Source organism: Cheilinus undulatus, linkage group 21, assembly GCF_018320785.1.
Source record: "Cheilinus undulatus linkage group 21, ASM1832078v1, whole genome shotgun sequence".
NCBI classification, from domain to species: domain Eukaryota; kingdom Metazoa; phylum Chordata; class Actinopteri; order Labriformes; family Labridae; genus Cheilinus; species Cheilinus undulatus.
The window spans coordinates 30,057,616-30,080,168 of record NC_054885.1 but is presented as its reverse complement, the minus strand read 5'-3'; the positions used below and the strand labels follow the sequence as shown (position 1 = coordinate 30,080,168).

General features: G+C 41.1%; 1 long non-coding RNA gene across 1 annotated transcript in view; it reads right to left on the bottom strand.

The window, feature by feature from the left end:
* Positions 1–1,777: 1,777 nt before the first annotated feature.
* Positions 1,778–22,553, bottom strand: part of LOC121503517 — a 103,298-nt gene continuing 82,522 nt past the window's right edge. Inside the window, exons 3-4 of the long non-coding RNA XR_005991373.1 lie at positions 7,775–7,839; positions 1,778–2,476 (exon numbers count right to left, since the gene is read on the bottom strand). This is a non-coding gene — a long non-coding RNA (uncharacterized LOC121503517). The remainder of the gene's footprint in view (positions 2,477–7,774; positions 7,840–22,553) is intronic.

Here is a 22,553-nt window from a genome sequence, read left to right as displayed (position 1 = left end):
TGGCCAGATTCTATGGCTGTAATCAAGTGGGTCCATTTTGAACAACTTCAAGCTGAAATGCTTGTTCCTGGCCAGATAATGACCACACCAGTCAGTGCCATCTGTGAGGTGGTAGTTACTTGTTGGATTTAGTTAGGTGTCTGCAAGCCTGTAAACAACGGTTGCCATTAATGAGATTAGCATGGCTGTAACTATAAGCATTTTTTAACAGAACTGGATAACATTTTTATTGTTAAAAGAAGAGCCAAGAACCAAACTGAAAGGTTTTCTTGGTTGAAAAGATGTCTTTGCTCTTCCTCAACCAGCATCGACTTTAGTTTATGTAACCAGCTGGCTCCACTGGTGGTGAATGACAAAAATGGCTGCCTGTTGTTCACCATGAAACAGGAAGTTGTTTTTTTTAGGTGTTTAACATACTTGTACAGCCATTAGGAAAAATGTCCTGTGTGAAACTGAGATGAATGACATGTTTTGTTTTTTTTGGTGGGCATGGCCTATTGGCTCAGTGGCACCACCTACAAAAAATCTAAAAAACTGTTATTTAAAAAAATGAAATTGAAAAGATGTCTTGGCCCTTTCTCAACTGCCATCATCATTAGTTTGAGTTACCAACTTGTTACGCTGATAGTGAACAACAAAAATGGCTCCCTGTTGTTTACCATAAAACAGAAAGTATTGTTTTAAGGTGTTTTACATACTTGTACAACCAACAAACTTGGTGGAAAAATGTTCTGTGTGAAACTGAGACAAATGATGAGTTTTTTGTTGGTGGGCGTGGCCTATTGGCTTAGTGGTTCCCCCTACAAAAATGTTTAAAAACCTGGTATTTAAAAAAAATCTCTAGTATTGATGCACTTATTGGTTGACCAGATGTCTTTGCCCTTTGTCACCTGGCATCACCTTTAGTTTGATTTACTAGCTGGCTCCATTGGTAGTGAACAACAAAAATGGCTGCTTTTTGTTTGCCATAAAACAGGAAGTTGTTCTTTAAGGTGCTTACCATACCCTTACAGTCATCAGGCTCAGTAGTGGGACAATGTCCTGTGTGAAACTGAGATGAATAATATGTTTTTTATCAGTGGATTTGGCCTTTTTTTGTAGCTCTGACTGGCTCATAATGAATTAGATTGAGAGATTACTCTCCTGTCGACTTTGAGGATCTTTTAAAGAGGTTCTTCCCTTCTCAAACACCAGGTGCGCAGATGGACGTGAACTATATCCCATGCACTGGACATGTAATAAGAGTGTATCTGGCATGTCAAGATATTACTGATAGCTTTCTACTGGTAAAAACAGCAATAGCTTTATAAGACTGATTGACCTAGATACCATTTAGCTGTTGTTTTTAGCTTGGGGAACTGTTTTGATATTCAAATTGGTCAAAACCAGTAAATATTAGTGTATTGATATTTGTTTCTTGAAAACAGGACCATCCTAGTTAAACTAGGACATATAGACACTCTAATGTGGTGCAAAAATTAAACTTTCTATGCTAAACTTATCATATCACAATCAGTGGTATTAGTGAAAGAAAATCTTGGGATTTCCAGCAACACTGGACTTGCTTAACATTCGAATGTCCATTTTTTTCCATTTATGCTCCCCAGATAGAAAAAGAAAGTGACACTGTCACCCTGGTAGCAGATACTGGCTAAACAAGTAATTAAGCCAGCGTGACTGATACTAACAGAAGACACAAAGGTGACTCTGTAAAATACCTGATCAGTTATCTATCTGCAGGTGCAACAACAAAACAAACAGCTTGGATACACTTTTTTTTATTTAATATTGATAACAGGCTTTTACAGACACAACAAAAGTTATGGGGCAATTAATCATGCCAGTAGAAGTTTGACAGGGTTATTAACCAATATTAACACAGGCTGCCAATGTGTCATAATGATATGAAGTGTCAATAGGACAGGTTTTGGTTTGCGCCTTGATTACAATGGCTCCTTTGTGATCTCAATTACAAGATGTCAAGGAGAAGTCCACTTCAAATGATTGACTAATCCCTCTGAGGGATCTAGATCACATTTGCATGAATTAATTTACACTAACAAAACACAACTGAAATTTAAAACAACACCTGATTACTTTTAATTTGCAGTTCCAGCACTTGTTGATTCTTCATCCAGGGCAGATGTAAACACAGGTAATCCAAGGTCAGTTAAAAGAAAATCAAATAACTTGTAGATCCATTGTGTTAAATGTGCATCCACGGAGCTGAGTTCCTCATCAAGCACCTTTCCAGAAAGACTTGACTGATCTGTTCCATGAAGTCTCAAAGGCAGAACCAACTCCAATGTCCTGCTGATTTTATGTCACAGCTCCTCCAAGTCCAAACTGCCTGTGCTGGATCCTGACAGTGAGATTGTCAGTGGGATGGAGCTCATGCTGTTTGCAGTCATGCCAGGAGCGAACATCTGCTGCCGGGGATGCTGGTCCAAAGTCCAATCCAGGATTTAGTTGGATCCTAGAAACAAAATACAGACACTAATGACTGACTGAAGCCAAAACCCACTTTAAGCTTGACAAATGTTTCTCATGTACCAAAAGTCAAGGCTGTATATCATATTTTTCTGGCAACATTCCCTCTGTATGTGTTAAAAGTAACAGATCTGCAATATAGCATGAAAACCAGAGCAAACTGATCAACACTCATCCTCTGCTGACTTCTTTCACAGATTTGGCTGCCTTACAAACTTTCCACACAAGTTTGAGAATTCAAACTGGCAAAACAGAGCTGCAGATAAACCACCAAAAGCCTTGTCCACAACTATAACGGTCACTTTATGGATTGTGGCATAAACTTCCATCAGTGTGGCTACAAATCACCAGGATTTCTTACAGTACAGAGGAATGAGCCAGTTTCCAATCCAACATCTGATTTTACATGTCCTTGTATTGCTAGAAGCAAAAAATCTCCCAATTAGAACAATGCATTCCCTTACAGTACAATGAAAATATAATACTTTGTCTATCAAAAAGATTTTGAGAGCATCAGAACATTCTCATTCCTATTGCATAAAGATACTGATGTAAAATAAACCATTTAATGACTGTCTGAGAGGCATTAATCAAGATCCACAATTAGTGCACTAATTTAATTTCATTAGTGATTAATCTTATGTTTTACTGGGCCTGTAAGCACACTTCTGGTTCATCTGCACTTCATATTTCCTTCGTGATCCATGACAAGTTCCTTTTTCTGTGATTTAGTTCATTTTACAATCTTTGATTTCTATAAAAGCAGGTCTATATCCAAACAGGAAGTCAATTACACTTAGTTAAAGACAGTAGAAAAAGCCAAAAGGACACAAAAATAGTTCTGGTTGCAAAAAAGCTGGCTCCATTGGTGGTAAACCACAAAAATGGCTGCTTGATGTGCGCCATGAAACAGGAAGTCGTTTTTTCAGGTGCTTAAGAAACGTGTACAGCCATCAGACTCGGTGGAACAATGCCCTGTGAGAAACTGAGATGATTGACATGGTTTTTGTTGGTAAGCGTGGCCTATTGGCTCAGTGGCGCCCCCTATTTTTTTTTTCCTCTGGTAATTCAAAAATCTTTGGTATTGACACCGTGTGGTCTCACTTCAACTTTTGTGATAGAGACATGACAGTTCATTGCTGTTATTACATTCTGATGTCTGATGAGCATCAGTGCTCTAACCTAGTGATTCCAAACGGCGGGGTTCTGACCCCATTGGGGGTCACTGAGAGGGGGTCTCCAGACACCTTAAAAAAAAAATAGGAAAAAATTTTTAGATTATACATCTGCCAATTTACACCAATTTGGCCAAATTTAAACCATATCATCACTTTTTACCTCCAATTTTAACACATTTTTGTTTTTTCAAGTTTTTGTTTTATTCAACTTTTATCGCTTTTATTGCCACTGTTAACCATTTCTACGCCCATTTTAACCACATTTCATTATTTCTATGCCCATTTTTGACAGGTTATTCAATTTCTGCCGGTTTCTGACTATTTTTCAGCCTCAGTTAACCAGTTGTTGCCAGTTTTAACTTTTTTTTTCCACTTTCATCAAAATTTTCACCCATTTTTGCTACTTTGAACCCATTTATCTTCTTATTAATCCCCTTTTACCATTTTCATGCCTGTTTCTGACACTTTAACCCATTTTTGCCATTATTTGCTTATTTTTTGCGAGTTTTATCTACTTTTTGCCAGTGTAACCCATTTCTGCTACTTTCAAAACCCCATTTCCACACCATTTCCACTAATTTTTGCCAATTTTAACATATCTTAATTCTGCTTTTCAGAAAAAGGATTTGCATTTTTAAGAAGGCTATTTACCGTAGCACAAAACATTGTTTATTTGATAACAGTGGTAATTATTCAGGTTAAATATAAAATATGGTTATCACAGCCTAACTTTACAATTGACCATGATTTTGCTGATCTCCATGGGCCCCCGGTTTGGCTGGGCCCCAGAAAGGTCTCACATTTATCCCCCTTATGGGTGGCCTTGTCTTCACATGACTATTCTTCTTTGTGCATGGCTGTTCAACCACATTCAGGTAGAGTGGGGGGTCACGGGTCTCTGGCACCTTTATTTTGCGTGTCGTGGGCTGAAAAGATTGAGAACCCCTGCTCTGATCCAGGGCTCCAGATTAATTTTTGCCCAGGGCCTGAACAGACTCTTGAATCACTACTGGCCACCACCTTGGGCCTCCATACCTGATGCAAAAGAATGAAACACCAGAAAGATATGGCAAAATGTCAGTAGTTGATGACTTGCGATGAGAACATGTTGTCAGTGTGCAACATCTGCTTTTTCACAACAAGGTCAAAACTTCCCAAGATGAGGTAATGCAGGTAGGTGGCCTCCTGACAACCTGTACTCTGCTTCACCTGAGCCTGTATATAAACACCTCCCACAAAATGACATCGCTCTGTCTGCCCCCGCACTACTGTTGTTGCTATGGCAAAAGAGTGGCGGGACCAGCCTGTCCCGTCTGTTCTTCGCCTGGGGAAGGAACAACTTGTCAGAGGATAAATAGTCATCCATCAATGTTTCTCATCTTCTTTCTGCCTGTCTGCACCTCTTAGCTGGTTTACCTGCCACGAGTCCCGTTCCAACAGATTACAAGATGAGGCCTAACTCTCTTTCCTCATCGCTCTGCTCTGAGCCACGTCTTTGCTGCCTGTAGTGCTGGGCAATATGGACCAAAAACCATGTCTCAATAGTTATTTTGGGCTTTTTGCGCCTTTATTTGATGGAGGAGGGCAGTGGATAGTTGGAAACAGGGACGCGAGACCAGGGAGGGATATGCAGGAAAAGACCACAGGCCGGATTCAAACCCAGGCCGCCTGCATACATGCTCCAATCTCAATATAAGCTGAAAAATAATATATCTATCTAGTACAAAAGAATCTGAGTGGTGACATTTTTTCCAAATTTTAGTCTAGATTTCTCATTAAGGAGGTGGCTGTGGGTCCTTAAGCTAGACCAGCTGAGCACCACTGGCCTAAACGATAATCAAGCCCTGTTTTTATCATCCATACATTTTTATTTATAGTTTAACTCAAATACACTTTTATTTTGCACATTTTGAGCTCCATTTTTGAAACCTTAAAACAGGCCAAAACCAAACTTTCTTTGAAACTTTTATTCTATATAAGAAGAGAACATCAAAAACTTTTTTTTTCCATTTTTATTTCCTAATAAACTTAATCACAGCATTCATTTTGACTCATTGCAGTGAATGAAACTGTCTGCCATGAAAAAACAGGGACGGAGGGGCAGTGGTAGACGGTGCATCTCTTCTTCTCTTCATCCACAGAGGTTTCCACAGTCCCACGGAGTGTCTCCATCTTTTAAACCTTGACATCTCCTTGGGTGCCAGCTCTGGACCTGTAGGAATCTTTGACCTCAGCTCCTCCATCTCTGTAGCATGGATGCTCTCCTTCTCTGCCATAGGGAGTTGATCTCCTGCTCCAATTCTTCCTGAAGGCTGATCTTTTCTGTGTTTAAATTCTGTATCAATTCCTGGTCCTCTGCCACCTCCCTGTAGAGACTTATTCTCATCTCTGAGCTCATTTTGAGGCTCTTTGCCTCCTGCTTTACAGCCAGAACATCATTTTGGTGTTTCTGGCTCAGTTCATCATGTGAAGCTGTCATCTTCTCCACTTCTTCGTGGAGAAGCCTCACTCTCTCCTTCTCCCCCTGTAGCTCAGCTGTCAGCTGCTCTCTGAGGGTTTGATCAGCCTCTTGCAGCACCTTAAGTGTATTCTGATTGATGAGCTGGCTTTTTAGGTTCTCCAGCTCAGTCTTCAGAATCTGCTCCTTCTCTGTGGCAGCCTGTTGCAAGGCAGAAAACCCCTCCTTGGTCTTCTCCATGAGAGCTTCATGTTCAGCTTTTAGAGACCTTATCATCTGCTGGTCTCTGGACTCTCTCTCTGAATGAGCTTGGCTTTGCTCTTCCATCTTTATCTTGAGATTGTCCACCATATCTTTAGCAGCAACCATGTCAGCTTCATACCTGGATTGCAGCTCCTGGCATGAAGCCTTCATGTTGTGCAATTCCTCTTCAAGGGCCTGGCTTTTCTCCTTCTCATCCTGGAGATCCTTGGTGAACTTGTAACTGTTCACCACGTGTCCACCTTCAGCTCCTCGTAGTCAGCATGCAGAGCTTTCTTCTTCTGCCGCTTGGAATCGTTGACTTTCTGAATAACACTGCAAGCAGAGACAGTTTCTTCACTGCTGTATTTTTGCAGCCTCTCAAGCTCTTATTTGGTCTCCTTGCCCTGGTTAATGTACATTTCCTTCAGGGCTTTCTGCTTTGCAAGCTGCTGCTTGGTCAGCTCCAGCTGATCTGGACTTTTTCAGTCTTAAAAACTTGATATACAGTATTTCCCACCCCTATGCCAGCTAAACTACAACAACTTTCTGATAAACTCTTTCAGCTTTATCACCCCACAATCATCCTTATTCCTTATTCCCTCCATTCTGCTCTCTCTCTTCCCACGTTTCCCTCCGGTGTCTCACCTTGGAGCTCAGCCAGTCTAGCAGCATCAGCAAACAGAACCAGGTCCTAACCTGCCTCTGAGTCTCAGCCTGCCTGTGTACGCCTGCCTGCGCCTGAGGCCGGCCCCTATCGCCCTCCCTCATCAGCACATCTACTGTACCTGTCTGCTGGCACCCTGCCATCCACACACACAGTTCCCCTTCATTTACCCAGCAAACCTGGAGGACGGGTGAAAAAAGGAGATAATGAAAGACTAAAATCTAAAAAAAAAAAAAAAAAAAGACTACTCATGTTGGGGTCAAGCATGTTTGACCTTTATTGAGAACACCCACAGCTACCTTGTATATAGTAGCGCTCATTCAGGCTGCTGGCTGCCCTGCACAAGCCCATCAACAGGTTTCTTTGAAGGCCACCGACTCTGTGGTGGGCCATCAAAGCATATCTTCATTCAGTTCCACTGAAAGGATCTTAGGCTCCTGAGAGACGCCGTGTTTGAAGTGATATCTCTGTGCCACTGCATTCTTTACCGTGCTGTCATGACTTGAGTTACACAATTTAAAAAAAAAAAAAAAAAAAAAAGCCAAGAACATGGGCACAAAGCCAGTGCCACCACCCTGATCATGTCTCACATACATGTGAACTACTGCTGCTTTTGCCCCGTTTGATCAGCGAATTCACCGAAAATCCGTCTGTTTGTAAGAACTGACAGGTCGTAATAACACGGCACTGTGTGTGTGATCACAGATGAGTGACGATCAAATAAATAAGAATCATCCCTACCTGCTGAATCCTTTGAGATCATGTTTCCATTAGTCAGCCTCTTCTCAACGCACACCTGAGATCATCTGAAAGAGATAAAGGACAGGGAAAAAAGTGATTCAGAGAAAGGCTCATTCAAGAAGGAAAAAAAAACATTTGGAGTTAGACATAATTTAGGCCAACTTTGCCCAAACTTGCATAACAGTCTAATATTTATTTTCCTGTGAGCATTGAGAGAACAATCAGTTCCTTCTCAGATTTTAAGAGGTACGGTGAAGTTTTAGTAGAGTGTTTTTTAACCTTTAAGTCTGGGATGGTCTCAAAATATAAGAGCAAGAATAGTGAGAAAATAAATGAGAAAATTATTTAAAAGTTCTGATTTCTTCTTACGATGTCCAAGGTTCAGGATCAGGGTTGGTATAAACTTTCTAAAATCAAAATTGGCTCGAATGTTTAGTTTGAACACTCCGTATGCTGAGGCCATAGTCCTAAAGTGGGTGGCCCAGGTTCTAGTCTGGCCTGTGGCTTCTTCCCTACACGTTATTCTGCACTCTGTCTCAGTTTGTCAACTCTTGCCAGGCTCCTGTTTCTCAAATAAAGGCATAAAATGCAGAAGCAAGACCTCAAGATTTTTAAGACCTTTTAAAAACCTCAAAACCCCCCAAAACTATTATTTTTGTGCTGTGGCCAGATTCTGATTTTATGTTATTCTATTTTTTTCTTTAACCCCGTTTTATTGTTGTTTATCCCTGATAGCCGTTCTCTATGCTTTTCAAGTTGTAGTCAACTTTCCTGAAAGTTGCATCCCAATTTTCTTCTACTTTTTTCTCGTTAAGCTAACTGTATATGCAACTGTACATGTTACTGTGAATACTAAAGTAAATGCAAAATGAAATGTCATGAGACTGAGCAAACCCACCAATAAAATAAAAGAAAAAGAAAAAGAAAAAAAAAAATAAATAAAATGATAAAATAAAATAAAATGATAAAACAAAATAAAGAAATAGAGATAAAATAAGTTAATAAATGAAATAAATAAATATAAATGAAATAAAAAGATAAAATTAAGTAAAATTTAATTAAAAATAAATATAATAATATAGATAATAAAATAAAACAAAATATTACAATAAAATAAAATGAAATAAAATAAAATAAAATGAAATAATGAAGTAAAATAAAATGGCCACAAACAAACACACAATGCTTTTAAAGTTTTACACCACATGCTACCCTGAACTATCTACACTCATTCACCCCACTTTCACATGCTGGTAGTGAAAGCTTCTATGCAGAGTGTCCATCAAGATAAGCTAATCCCATTCCTATGCATCCAAACACCTTCACACGCCACTGACATAGAAGTGAGGGTGTTAAATGTCTTGCCCAAGGACACATCAGCATTTGACTGCAGGAGCTGGGGATCAAACCACCAACCTTTTGGTTGAGAGATGACTAACTGAGCCAGGGTCAGCTGCTTAATATAGAGGACTACTACAGCTCTGGAAAAAAAAAAAAAAATCACTGCTCCAAATTTACTTTAAATTAACATCCTCAGCCATTCTCCACCATAGTCTGTTACACCTAAACACAGTCTACACCTCATTTTACTTAGTCAGAGCTGATATGGCGATAACTTAAGTTATAGTTGCACTTTTGAGTGCAGAAATGGGGCAGCCTGGCGGAGATGATGCCAAGACACATGAAGGCTGAGACTGTAATTCTGGATTATGAACAAATATTGATTTCTGAAGTCTTCCTTTGTTGGTGAAAAATGTGTACTGTTTTTTCTTGATTCCCTTTCTGAAAATGATTGTATCTTTTGTGAGCACAACCAGTTTGAGACTCAGAATGAGGGAGAAATGAGACAACAAAAACGTAAAACTGGAAGAACTTGAATACTGGATTACTGTGCACCAGTTTTGTCTAAAAACATTTAAAGGCCTGTCCCATATTGACACCTGGCAAGAAAAGAGGCATAGACAGGCGTTAATTAAAGCCTGGGCTATTGATTTTTTATTAATTATTAAAGTTTTCCAGTGTTTTTATTCCTACATAGTGAAACATCTAAGGCTGTACTGCCAGTATTGGTGTTCGCCAAAATTCCAGCACCATAACCTCTAGGCTTCCAAATATTAACAAATACACAGAGTGACACAAGCAGAGAAAGTTGGTTAAGAGGGCCTTAATGTCAGCGATCCCTGTTTTTCTGTTTGTTTAACCATGCTAGTGGTGGGGCATTGGTGCTGGCTAATACTAAAGTCTAAGTATCAGATTTGGATTGAGTAGGAAGGAAAAATGGCACAGGAACATCTGTAAAAATCTACATAAAGCCAACAGAAAAACTGTTGTTTCCTTACACAAATCAAGCGATGGCCTACGGGCTTTAGGCTTACCCAGCTGCCTTGACAGCCTTCTTGTTGCATTATTTCTGAAGCTTTCAGTCATTTAAAGCTGGTTTTATAATGGCAAAAGGATACCGACCTTTTCCAGTATCTTCACAGAACATTGAAAAAGTCAACCCTGGAATAGCGACACTGATCAGCCCACTGTTTAATGTAGATCTAATGTTTCAGAGGAGCTCAGCAGTAGTTGGCAGAACAGGAGAAAGGAGGCAGTCAGAGTGGCTTTTCCATTATAGCACTGAAAATAAGCGCTGCACTGGTTTTGTTTTATTAGGGTTAATAGGTTCAGGTAGATATTGGATCGTGAAACGCTTCTTGATCACAGGTTTCTCGATCCCGACATGTTTAAGACTGCTGTGCTCTGGATCATCAACAGCTCCGGTCCCTCTTCATCCATTCACGGACAAAGGTGCTCTCTGCTACTGAGTTTCACTATCCCAGACCAGTTACCTTGGCAACAAATGCACTGTTTCCGAGTGACACAAAGACTAAACCTAAGAACCTCCTTTCAGGTTGAAGGCTCCAAGAGCTGAGAAGAAAACAGCAATAACAGGACGACGGGGAAAGAAACTGAATACCGGCAAATTGCTTCCCAGAGTTTCAGGAGGACATGGTAAAATGATTCTTTCTTTCCTCTCCCTTTTAAAATACCTCTCCCTGGCACCAGGCACCATAGGTAGCTGTGTTCTGGTCCCATTTCTTTTATGTCCCGTCTTATATTTCTGTTTTCGTCGAGCTATCGTACTGAGCTAAGTGAGTTATCATGTACACCAGCAGGCTGGAAGCTGCATGCAGCTCGGCTAAGCCTCCAGATGAGGTAATGTTTAGAGGGCTGGAGAGCCAGGAGACGGGCCGGTCAGGTCTTGATTAGCTCAGGGGTAGGAGCTCTCTCTAATATTGGACACCCCTTTGTGTGGAGAGATTACTACCTTATGAAAAACTGCCCCTGCTGACGCGCCTGATGGGATCAGAGCTTCCTGCCTGCTTCATCGTCCTGCTTATGAGCTCTGCACACACACAGGAGAGAAAACACAACCAAATACCGGCACACACACTTCAGCTCCCAAGAAAAGACACCAGATCATACACAAACTCACAATCTCTTTGCACAGACATATCCAATATACATGTCTGCAAATGTCCCCTCCTAGAGTCTCCTGTCTTTCACTTCTGCCTGTTATGATCCCAAAATGGGAAACAACCTTAATTTATTAATAAGTCCAGATGACGCAAACGGTAAATACGCACTCACGTATGCTCGCTCACTTTTACCGTAGTCATCTCCCCCCAGCCACTCTCCAATGAAAATCGCATGATGGACCACATCCAGCGCTAAAAAAACAACCGAAAATCCCCACCCCAAAAACATCAACAAACAGAGTTAAAGTAACCAACATCAGTCAGAGGCAAAGCCTTCAGGGAGCTTGATTCAGGCGGTCTTCTTAAAAGAGAGGAGGACGGAGGAAGACTTTGATTATTTGATATGATTCTGATGGTCCATTAGTTATAAAATCTAAACACTAAGTTGCAAAGAAAAGTGAAGAAAAGATGAACTTTTTCCAGATGTGTTATCATCTTTTCATTAGAAGCTTTATATCAGTGCATCCTTTCCTAAATAAATCTCATTAAGGATTAAAAAAAGGAATAAAATGCATCAGCAGAGCTGACAAATGACTCATTTCTTAACTAATCACTGAATTTCAGAAGTTAACCCTCTAAGCTCTCTGTCCTGCCTGAACTACTTGTCTTAAAAAGCTTGAAACATCAGCTCTATGCTGCACAGTCAAAGAGCCATCTGACCGTCTGCACCCGGGAGTACCAGGAGCCCAAAACAAGAGTCAAAAGCAAAATAAGGTGTTTGGCATTGGCAGAGGAGATCTGGCAAGTTTTCATGGGTGCAGCCCACATACTCAGCTCTGCTGCTCTTCCCACAAATGCATGTTCCTTACAAATGTGGCACCATTTTAAAGGGCATTGAACAGATTTTCTAACAGTATAAGATTTATTGCCATGAAGCATTCATCAGGTGTATAAGTCCTGAGATCTTTTGTGTACCGTCTCAAGGTTTCCTCTTTAAAAATGTGCTGTATAGGCAAGTCTATTTACAATCACACTCAATCCAGAATTCAAGGTGAAACAGCAGAATATCTCTGGATGAATGCGTACTGTCTGAAGCTCAAGGTACTTCACTTCCTGTTTGGATAAAATCATGCTTCTATTTTGAAAGTAAATAAAAACTTCTGGCAGACTGAAAAAAATCAACTGAATGATATGCAACAGATCAAAAACAAAAGGAAAAAAACTAAATATCAAGCAAAATCTATCTGAAGAACGCTGCTATCAGACGCCACACCTATCAGGACTGAAATAACTGCAAAAACATGTGCAATAAAAACAAATTACACCTCCAGTTACAGTTAAAGGGAGAAATACTCTCTTGATGAACCTCCCCACCTTGGCTAACACCTCAGCAGTCGAAATGGAATAACAAAGGAAATTCTCACACCTTCATACGCAATTTCCATATAAAACGTCTGTGCCTTGGTCCTCAGCACCAAAATTTTGCTCTGACTGAAGGTGAGCAACCTCACCTACTGGAAGCGTGTTTAGAGAGTAGCGCCGCAGAGCCCTGATCAGAGGGCAGAGATCACGGGAGATCTGAGAGTTCATGCAGGAATGATACAATACAGCTGATTATTTTTCTTTTTTGGGGTTGATTTATCATCCATTCTGGTATGAGTCCATATTATTGCTTGTCGTGGGTGATTGCACCAGGAAGTTAAAAGATTAATGTTGAATTAAGGATGTGTGGTTTTATGTAAAATGTCTTGGCTAAATTTCCTCAGAAGTTAACTTTTCCTTGTCAATGGCGCCGTTGTAGCTGTGTAACCTACTGACCTCCCTTTGCTTTGACCCTTTGCTCTCACTGCAGGATGACATGTTATGTTGATATAGTGATGATTTAAGATCAGGAGTCCATGCATTGTGTTTTATTTTGAAAGTACCGGATAGTCTACACTTCTGACTTCCTGTTTGGAGCTTTCTGATCGATGGGGATTGATGTGGTTTGGCAGCGGCCAGTGCTAAAACTAGACCTGCAGTGTATCTCCAGCAAAGCACAGCAGAGGAGGGGTGCTTCGGGGACGCACCGGTGCCGGACTGGAGCATGGGTATGGGAACTGCTTTGATTGAATAGAGATGGAGTGATTTGCTGCACAGTACGATATGCTGGCAGATTGCTGTGCAACTGCTGTATGTGGAAATTGTGGGTTACTCTTAGACTCCACATACAGCGGTTTCTCCTTGATGGGAAGATGATGTGTAGAAGGTATATTCATATTGGATCAGCGGTGCAGACATAAAGCTGTGTAGGTCTATAGTCTGTACTAGATGAAAGTCGTTTCCAGGAGCAACAGAAGGGTTAGGGTTATGGCACGTTGGGTTAGGCACAACCTGGTCAACAATAATACGTATACTTTAACTAACTCAGCCTGCAAAACCTAATTAAAAATGCTCAATATAGCCGGCTAAACAGTGTGCTGACAAATAAAAAGCTTATCCTCCATGCAAACACACTAACACAGCTAATGAAGCCAAAGTTAGCCACTGTTTGCATATCGACTGCTTAAACGCAGAGGTGGAAAAAGTACTAGACTATTGCACTCAAGTAAAAGTAAAGCTACTTTGGATAAAATTTACTTAAGTAGAAGTAAAAGTAACAATCTATAAATATACTCAAGTAAAAGTGAAAAGTAAGTTATTTAAAATTTACTTAAAGTACTGAGATACAAAGTAGCTACTTTTGATACCTGAGGAGGTTATATAGTAAAATATGATCTTTTATTGGTGTGAAATCACTACAAGAGAACATGAATCTTTAACCAGGTTGTTTTTATAAGGTGAGGTTCAACCTAAAGTCAAACACAACAGCTGTTTTAGGATGAAATGTGGAGTCATTCTCTCACTACTGACCACCATGTCTGAAAGACAAACTTTTGGCCATTTTCTTGTTGCTCAAGCTAGAACCTCCTTGTTTTGCTTTCAGTGTTAATTGTTTTTACTCAGTACTTCATGCTTTTTAAAATGTAGTGAAGTACAATACTTCCCTCAAAATGCACTTAAGTAAAAGTAAAAGTAGTGATTTTGAAAAGTGCTCAAAAAAGTACAAGTACACAAAAAACCTACTCAATTACAGTAACTTGAGTAAATATGATTAGTTACTTTCCACCCCAGCTTAAACGGCATCTAGGAGTGGCGGTATGCAGCCAGACCTCTTTTGAAATCTGCACAAGGAAATCTGCCGGATATCTAACTTCTCCACTGAGACATTCAGAGGCACGCCAGTGTGATTTTCTACTAATGTAGGAGCAGCTACCATAGCTTAACCTTGGTGTTGTTTTAATGGTGACATAGCATTATCACACTGATTTTAAAAATTAATGCAATAAAGTTAAACCTTAACCTCATCACTATTAGCCCTCTGATGTCAACAGCTCTACTTTATTCATGTTTTGTTTCACAAATAAGACTCACTCAAGACTAAAAACAAATAAATACTACAATCTGTTTTGTTAAGCTGCATAACAAACTTTGGCGACTCTATTGCCACAGCTAAGCTCCTACATTACCAGATTCTTCTATTTCTGCAGTGCGCCTTGTAAATACAAATAAATACTTGCAACCACAAGCATGCAGGAACACATGTCTGCACCCACCCACACACAAACCTGTCATGGACGCTGGCACAACCTTGCGCCAGTGGTCCTTTAAACCAGTCATGTGAAACGACCCGTACCTTTCTGCAAATCAGATTACATCTCCGAGCTGAGGTCTGCAATTCCACACACACATTTAAAGTCCAGAGCTCAAGTCCATGCAACACACACCCATGCACGCACAAACACACACAGCTTAATCAGATTTTGCCCCACAAACCTCTCAGTTTTTTTTTTTTTTTTTTGGCAAATGCATGCAAACAGCCAGTCCTGGAAATACTGGCTCAAAGCATGCACATCTAAACTTACAGGACTCAGTCAAATTCAGCATGTATGGGCTCCACCAATAGATTCCTATACGTAGGAACTATTTCTTGTCCAGGAGAATCATAGCAGGCTGTGATCGGCCTTCTTTCAGCAGCACTCGACTGCTGTTTGGCAGCGCTGCTTTGGAATGAGCACATGTGGAAACATGTTTATAGTGTGTTTGGCTGGAATGTGAATGATAGATGATTCGCAAATGATCCAAGTCCAATTCAGGTTACTGAGCGCTGATGTGTGGAAGCAGAAAAATCACACTAGTTTCCTATGCTTAAACAGTGTCAGATACTGAACAAGCTTTATTCTATTTAAGGACTGAGAGTGTGAAAAGTTGAACAAGAGCGGCAAAAACGATTAAACGGTTAAAAAAATCCATGCTTTTTGTTTCTGTGCTGCTGTTTTCCAGTGACATTGCTGCATATTCAAAGTCTAGTGATCAGATTTGCAGCAATCCGAGGGTTTTGCTTAACCTTCATCGTGACGTAAAAGAAGCTGGTCGGCTGGCTGCGAGTGGACTGGCCTAATTAAGGCCAGACTGTTGGAGGAAGTACAAGTCTCTGTCCCAACAGGATCTACATTAAGTCTCCACTCTGCTAATCAGAAAGCCCTTAAACTACATCAGCATGTCCCTCTGGCCAAACCAACAACCAAATCTCATTCATCTTCCAAACTTTTAAGGAAAATTAACATGCAAGCTGGAAAATCAATCCCTGATGTGCCATTATCCATGTTAATAGACAAAAATCCTTTAGAGATAAGCTCTGTTTATCATCATCTGTGCTCCTTTTGCCCTTGGTGTCATGAAGGTCAGAGGATGTGAAGTTGTGGGTGGCAGGAAGTTGAGACGGTTCTGCTTACAATGGGGTGTCAGGACTCTGTCAATCGGTCTGACTCAGGTTCAACTCATTTGGGTCAGTCTGTCCACACAGTGACATCCGAGAATCAGCAATGGAGACCAGCAAAGAAGGGGAACGGAGCAGCAGAGGGGCCGCACCCTGGGTTGGATTGCTCAGATAAGATGGCAGGAAAGGGCAGATTGGGAAAGGGGAACGGGGGAAGCTGGACGGGGCTACTGTTACCACAGGAAGAACTCACTCATCCCTCAGATCACCTGCCACACCTGTGGAGGACAGGACCTGATTCAGTGACACCAGCCAGGAGTCGGGGAGCGGTCACCAAAGCCTCAGAGAGAACTCAAAGTTCACTGATGTCAGGTAATGTGTAAAAACTGCATTAAATAAGTGATTGTTTGTGTTACAAATGTAACCCATAGACTGTAAAGAAATATAGACAAAGCCTTACAAGGTTACTGGGGCAACTTTTAAGCCCTTAGATGGCAATCCTATGCTGGCAGTGCTTAACCTTGCAAGGCTGATGGATTGGCCAGATTACTTGTCTGTCTTCTGGCAAATCCATCATGCAAAGCTCCAATTTGAAATTATTTTGCCAGGTCAGACAACAGACCTGACCAATCAGAGTGATTTGAGAAGAATGAGGCTGGAGCTACAGCAGGTTTAGTTGTACTGGAAGCTGATAGCAATGGCTGACACTGATGTAGCATTTAGAAAGGCGTTAGTTTTGATAGAACTGGACCACATTTCTTCATTAAATAAAAAGCAAATAACTGCAGTGAAAGCTTCTCATGATGGAAAAGATATTTTCACTCTTCTCCTAACCCGCTTTGGCATGAGTTTGTGATAGTTACAGATAGGTTTACTTGTACTGTTAGTCGACAGGTTTAATTGGAACCTTCCCAACCAGCCTTGGCATGAGTTTTATCCACCAACAAGTGCCACCATCCATACACTACCACAGCACCTGCTTGCCAAGCTCATGTTTCTCCTAAAGCTGTACGTGCCTGTTGCCTCATTTGGTCTTGTCGCTCTGGTTGGCCTGTACTGAATGTGACAAAGAAAACATTTGTCCAATCACCTTTTCCCTGCTTTAGTCAAAAATTTAAAAAAACATATTGGTTCAGTTTTAGTCAATAGAAACTCTTCACATTTTAGTCTTTATTTTTTGTCATGTTTATTCTTTTTCTAACCTATCTTAAAATCAGCCAAACTGTAACATTAAAATAAACATGAAACACTCATAGCAATGCACTATCAATTGTTCAATCAAATTAAAATACAATGAAAATACTGGCATATCTTTCACACACAGTGGAGAGCACAGCTTTCAACTTTCAACTTTCAACTTTCAACTTTCCACTTTATTGTCCCCTAAGGGAAATTTGCTTTGCAGGCAGGTAAAAAACATAAAACATAGGAAACACAATCACACAAGTTAGGTACAACACTAAAATGGGTTAGTACACCCATACCTTAAGGGACAGCTGAGGACAGAGCTATTAATACATTGATCACTCAATAGAATGCATTATGACAATTCACTTTCAAAATTTAAATTCAGTTGCGTAATGGCTTGACTAATAAATGAATTCTTCATCCTGTTGGATTTAGCCTTAGGTAGCCTGAATCTCCGGCCAGAGGGTAGGAGCTCAAATTCAGTATGGAGAGGATGATCAGGGCACTGTCTGATGTCCTGAGCCTTAGAGTTTACCCTCCTATAAAAGGTTGTGGACAGGTCAGGTAATGTGATACCAATAATTTTACTTGCAACTTTAACGACATGTTCTAGCCTCTTTTTGTCTCCCAGTGAGAGGCTGCCAAACCAGGAGATAAGGGCAAATGTCAGAACAGATTCAACCATTGCATGATAAAACATTGATATTAGTTTGCTGCACACACCAAACCGCTTGAGCATCCGGGGGAAGTGCAGTCGCTGCTGTGATTTTTTGTAAACAGTGTCTGTGTTTTCGTTAAAAGACAGCTTATTGTCGACAATCACACCAAGGTATTTAAAACTGGTGACACGCTCCACAATCTCCCCCTTGATCACTGTTAAAAGTGGTGGGCTAGAGTTCTTTCTTAAATCTACGCACATGTCCTTGGTTTTTGCCACGTTCAGGTTTAAAAATGAATCATCACACCATTGGATAACGTCATCCACCACTGGGCCAGGAGCTGTGTCCTCCCCCTGTAGCAGACTCACTATGACTGTGTCATCCGCAAACTTCAGGACAGATAAAAATGAGTCACAGTTGATCTCAATTTACATTGATTAAAATCCCCAAGAATAAAAACAGGAGCATCTGGGCACAGTGACTGTAGTCTCTCTGTGGATTGTCTGATCACGTGTGCTGCATTTTTGGTGTTAGCTTTAGGGTGGATGTAGACCACGGTGATAAAAATTTGGGGGAACTCTCTTGGGAGATAAAAGGGGCGGACTGACATGGACAGCAGGTCAATGTCGGGGGTGCATGCTCTCTCTCTGATGGTGATATTGTTGCACCACCTCCGGTTGATATAGAGACAGACCCCGCCTCCATGGGACTTCCCCGTGACGTCACTGTCTCTATCAGTGCGGAAGGGAATCCCGAAGCCGTCAAGGAGCAGGTCCGAGTCAGGATCGTTGTTAGAGAGCCAGGTTTCAGTCAGAGCCAGCACACAAGCGTTCCTGTACTGGTGGAGATGGAGCACGTTGGCCTGAAGCTCATCCGTTTTGTTACGGAGGGACTGCAAATTGGCCAAAATCATTGTTGGGAGCGGGAGGCGGTTCAGTTTTTGTCGCCGCCCCTTTTGCCCCGCTTCCGTGTTTTAGCGTGTCTATATATAGAGTTATTTTCCAGGTGTTGGACAAGCAAATCCGAGAGAGGAGCGGGAGTGTTGTACTGCAGCAACATGTCCTTTGTATATCGAAGTCTGGAGGTGAGATCGGAGTGCAGGTGATGACAGAAGTCATTGAAGCCCAGTGAAATGGCGATTGTAGTCCACCAGATGAGTGCGAAAAACAGCTCCATTCTCAGTTATCCCTCAATGGGTGAATACACAAATGTCCAAGACAGGGGACAAGCTAGTGACACAACATATGCCACCCAGATCAAGACAAAACACGATCAAACAGACGAGAAGGACGTAGAATCACAACGGTAGGCACACAGACATTCACCCTCCTGCCGGTCGCTACACGAGCAGCGCCCACCCCACAGTATAGAAATATCACAGATTTTGATTGTCAGACAGTCCTGCACTAACTTTTTAGCTTCATTTTTTCAACTTGATGAACACTAAACTTCATTTTTGCCAGAGTTTTAATCAATATTTCAACTCAACTTAGTCTAATCCTGCTAATGGAGGAAATAAGCTGACTAATATTTTTAGTCCTAGTTTTAGTCGACCAATTAACATGGTATTATGATACATGGACAATATTCAAATGAAGCAAGGTAGGTTGACCCGTCTCTGCCAGCAACCTATCTTCAACCCATCACCCAAATATGGCATTATTTTGTGGGAGACGTTGCACAATTGTGTCTAACACAGCTGCTATATGACAGGACAAAACAGTGAGGTTGTCTAAGGCAGTGGTTCTCAAATGGTGTGCAGAGGCACACTGGTGTGCCTTGAGACAAGTCTAGGTGTGCCTTGGGAATTCGTCTGACTTTACATTAGTACTACAACTGTGCAAAACTTAAGACACTATAACCAATGTCCTTACTGCATACAAGCGTTACATGTTGCATTGCATCATGCAGCACTGCATGCTCACTGTCCATCTGTTTTCTGTTAAATAAGCAAATGTAATCTGAGGTATGGTGCCTCTAACGGCTGTGAGCCACATAGTTTTTGTCTCCATGTTAGCACAAGTCAGATCTTAACATTTCATAAGTGGTTATGAAGAATATCCATGCATTACACTCCACTTTGTAAAACAAGCTATCAAGTTTAGGGAGTGAGAAAAGTGGAAGAAAATTAAGAATATCCTCTGGTGGGACACTCCTGGTTCCTTGTCATCCTCTGTGCAACCTCTTCCCTTATTACTTGTCCATCTTAATAGAATCGACAGAAATTAGGAACAGGGTTACTGGGGATAAACCTGGGGAGCTGCAGTGCATCACCTGCAGGGTGTCAGGATGCTACAATCATTAAAATATGACCGCTGGAGGGTACACTGGAGTATAAAACTACATCATCTGCATAACAATGGATTTTACAATTTCCTATTTGTCCTGCGATGTCATTTATATAGAGAGTCAAAAGAAGTGGCCCAAGGATGGAACCCTGAGGTACTACTTTGCTGACCTATATAAAGGGTGGTTTACCATTATCCACAACTACAGCTTGCATTCTGTTTAATGAATGTTGTGAAACCAGTAGCATGAAATCTTGTCGAAACTAAAGTACAAATATGAACACATAAAAAGTCAGCAAAATCAGATTGCAGGAGCAATCTTGGTTTTGATAGAGCCAGACCTTGGAATAGTTTTACATTTGTGTGAAATGTTGCTTCAACACAGAACTGGTCACTGAAATGCAGTGATATAACTGAGGAGACATATGGTCAGTCCTATAGCACATATGCCTCACAAGACATAAACACAACCTGGCAAAATAAACCACTATGTAGTATCTTCATCTGGAGTGCATTTCCTGTCTTCCCAGCTGGCATGTGGCCACTAGTTCCTGTTTTCACACCACTTCATTGCTCTGTTTAGTTCCCTGCCTGCACAGAAACAACTGTCATAGCACTATAACAACACAGAACTTTACAGAGAAGGACCACAACTTTAAAGTCCTGCCCTGCTTTTTGACAATCTCATGCAATTACATGTACTAGCCACATCTGGAATAATGCTACATGGTGGATTATGGTGGTTTAAAACCCAGTTTTGACAAGCACAGTTCCCAGTTTTGCTTAATTCTCTCACCAAGAAGCTGGGAGGTGCTATAATCAGAGTCATACACTGACCCTGAAACCCAATCTGGAATGGAAATTTAAGAGGATCATTAAATTACATCAAGCGCCTCTTTAATAAGACAAATTAGACAGCTCAACCCTCCAGCTTTTGTGAACACACTGTGGAAAATCCTCCTCGGTGTGTCAAGTTTTACAAGGTGAGAAGTGAGGAGAAAGTTCTTTTCAGCAGCCGTGGTGATGAATTATCTTATCTGAAACTAACATGTCGCCATGAATCTTCTATCACCTTTTTAACCCAGCAGAGGTAGTGACCAGCAGTGGTCACAGGAGCTGTGAAATGTTAGCTTTAGAGCGAAGGTAAACAGCCTCTCCCATGGTGGGCCTGTACCCTACACGGAGTAAGCACATGTTTCCCATTGTGGTTAAAAGGAGAGGGGATTAAAGTGCAGTGCAGCCGGAGCCACAGCCATACACCCCATGGTGGGATCACAGTCCTCTCAGGTCTTTCAGTACTGCTGATGCAGCCTAGTTAGAAGTGATTGGTGTTTAGGGAGAAGCAGAGGCCAGATCTATCAGATGGACTAGTTAACTGGTCCTCCAGAGCCCAAATTTGAGGCCTGTCTTTGGAGCGGAGGAGGCAGCCTTGTTGCCATGTTGACAGCACCACCGGGCTGAGACAGGCAGACACTCGCACAAACACAGGCTAGGTAAGAGTTATGAAAAGGTGTTGAAACTGAGCGGATTTTGCTTTTCAGAGGTCCTATGAAAAAGAGATCACCTTCAAAACTCTTATTAAAGACAGAAACAGAGGCAGAGTTCAAAGATGTGAAGGCATAGTTGGACTGAAAAAAACACACACACACACACACCAAAAAAAAAAAAAAAAAAAAAAAATCTGGTCAATGGTTCAGTGGTTTTGGCTGCAAAATATGAGCTAGTCACCCCGGGGCTTTGGGGTCAAATAGGCCACATTCAGGTACCACAGGGGACAGTTAAAGCAGGAGACTGTGACTGTGAAGCCAATTAAAGGACACTTTAAAAAGGCAAATAGTGCAAGGGACATTGAAGAAGATATGCATAGTGGAGCATATCTGTGCTTAGCAAAAACTGCCAATTAACTAACACCCCATGAAGCTCAGCTGTGACCGCTTCAGCTGGACAGCTTCCATGTGCAGTGAGCAAAAAAAAAAAAATCTATGTAGGGGTCAGAAAGGACGCAGAGGGGGGCGTGAAGACACGGGGTTTACTGAGCATGCTTCAAGATTTTTAAACATCTGACTAATGATACAAACGTGTCTAAAGACGTCAGACCTGATTAAAACCATAGACCGTATATAAGCTCCAGACTTTTTGCTTTGAGGTGCCGTTTGACATAAGTGAGACAAACAGTGTAAATGAGTCAGATCATCAAACACATCTTAAAATTAGACAAAGATAACCCCTTTTGGAGAGCTGAGTTTAATTTTACTTGCCACACCCAGACCTGATTACTGCCAGACCTGTTAAATCAAGAAATCACTTAAATAAAACATGTCAGACAAAGTAAAGTACACTATAAGATCTCAAAAATCAACACATCATGGAGCCATCTAAAGA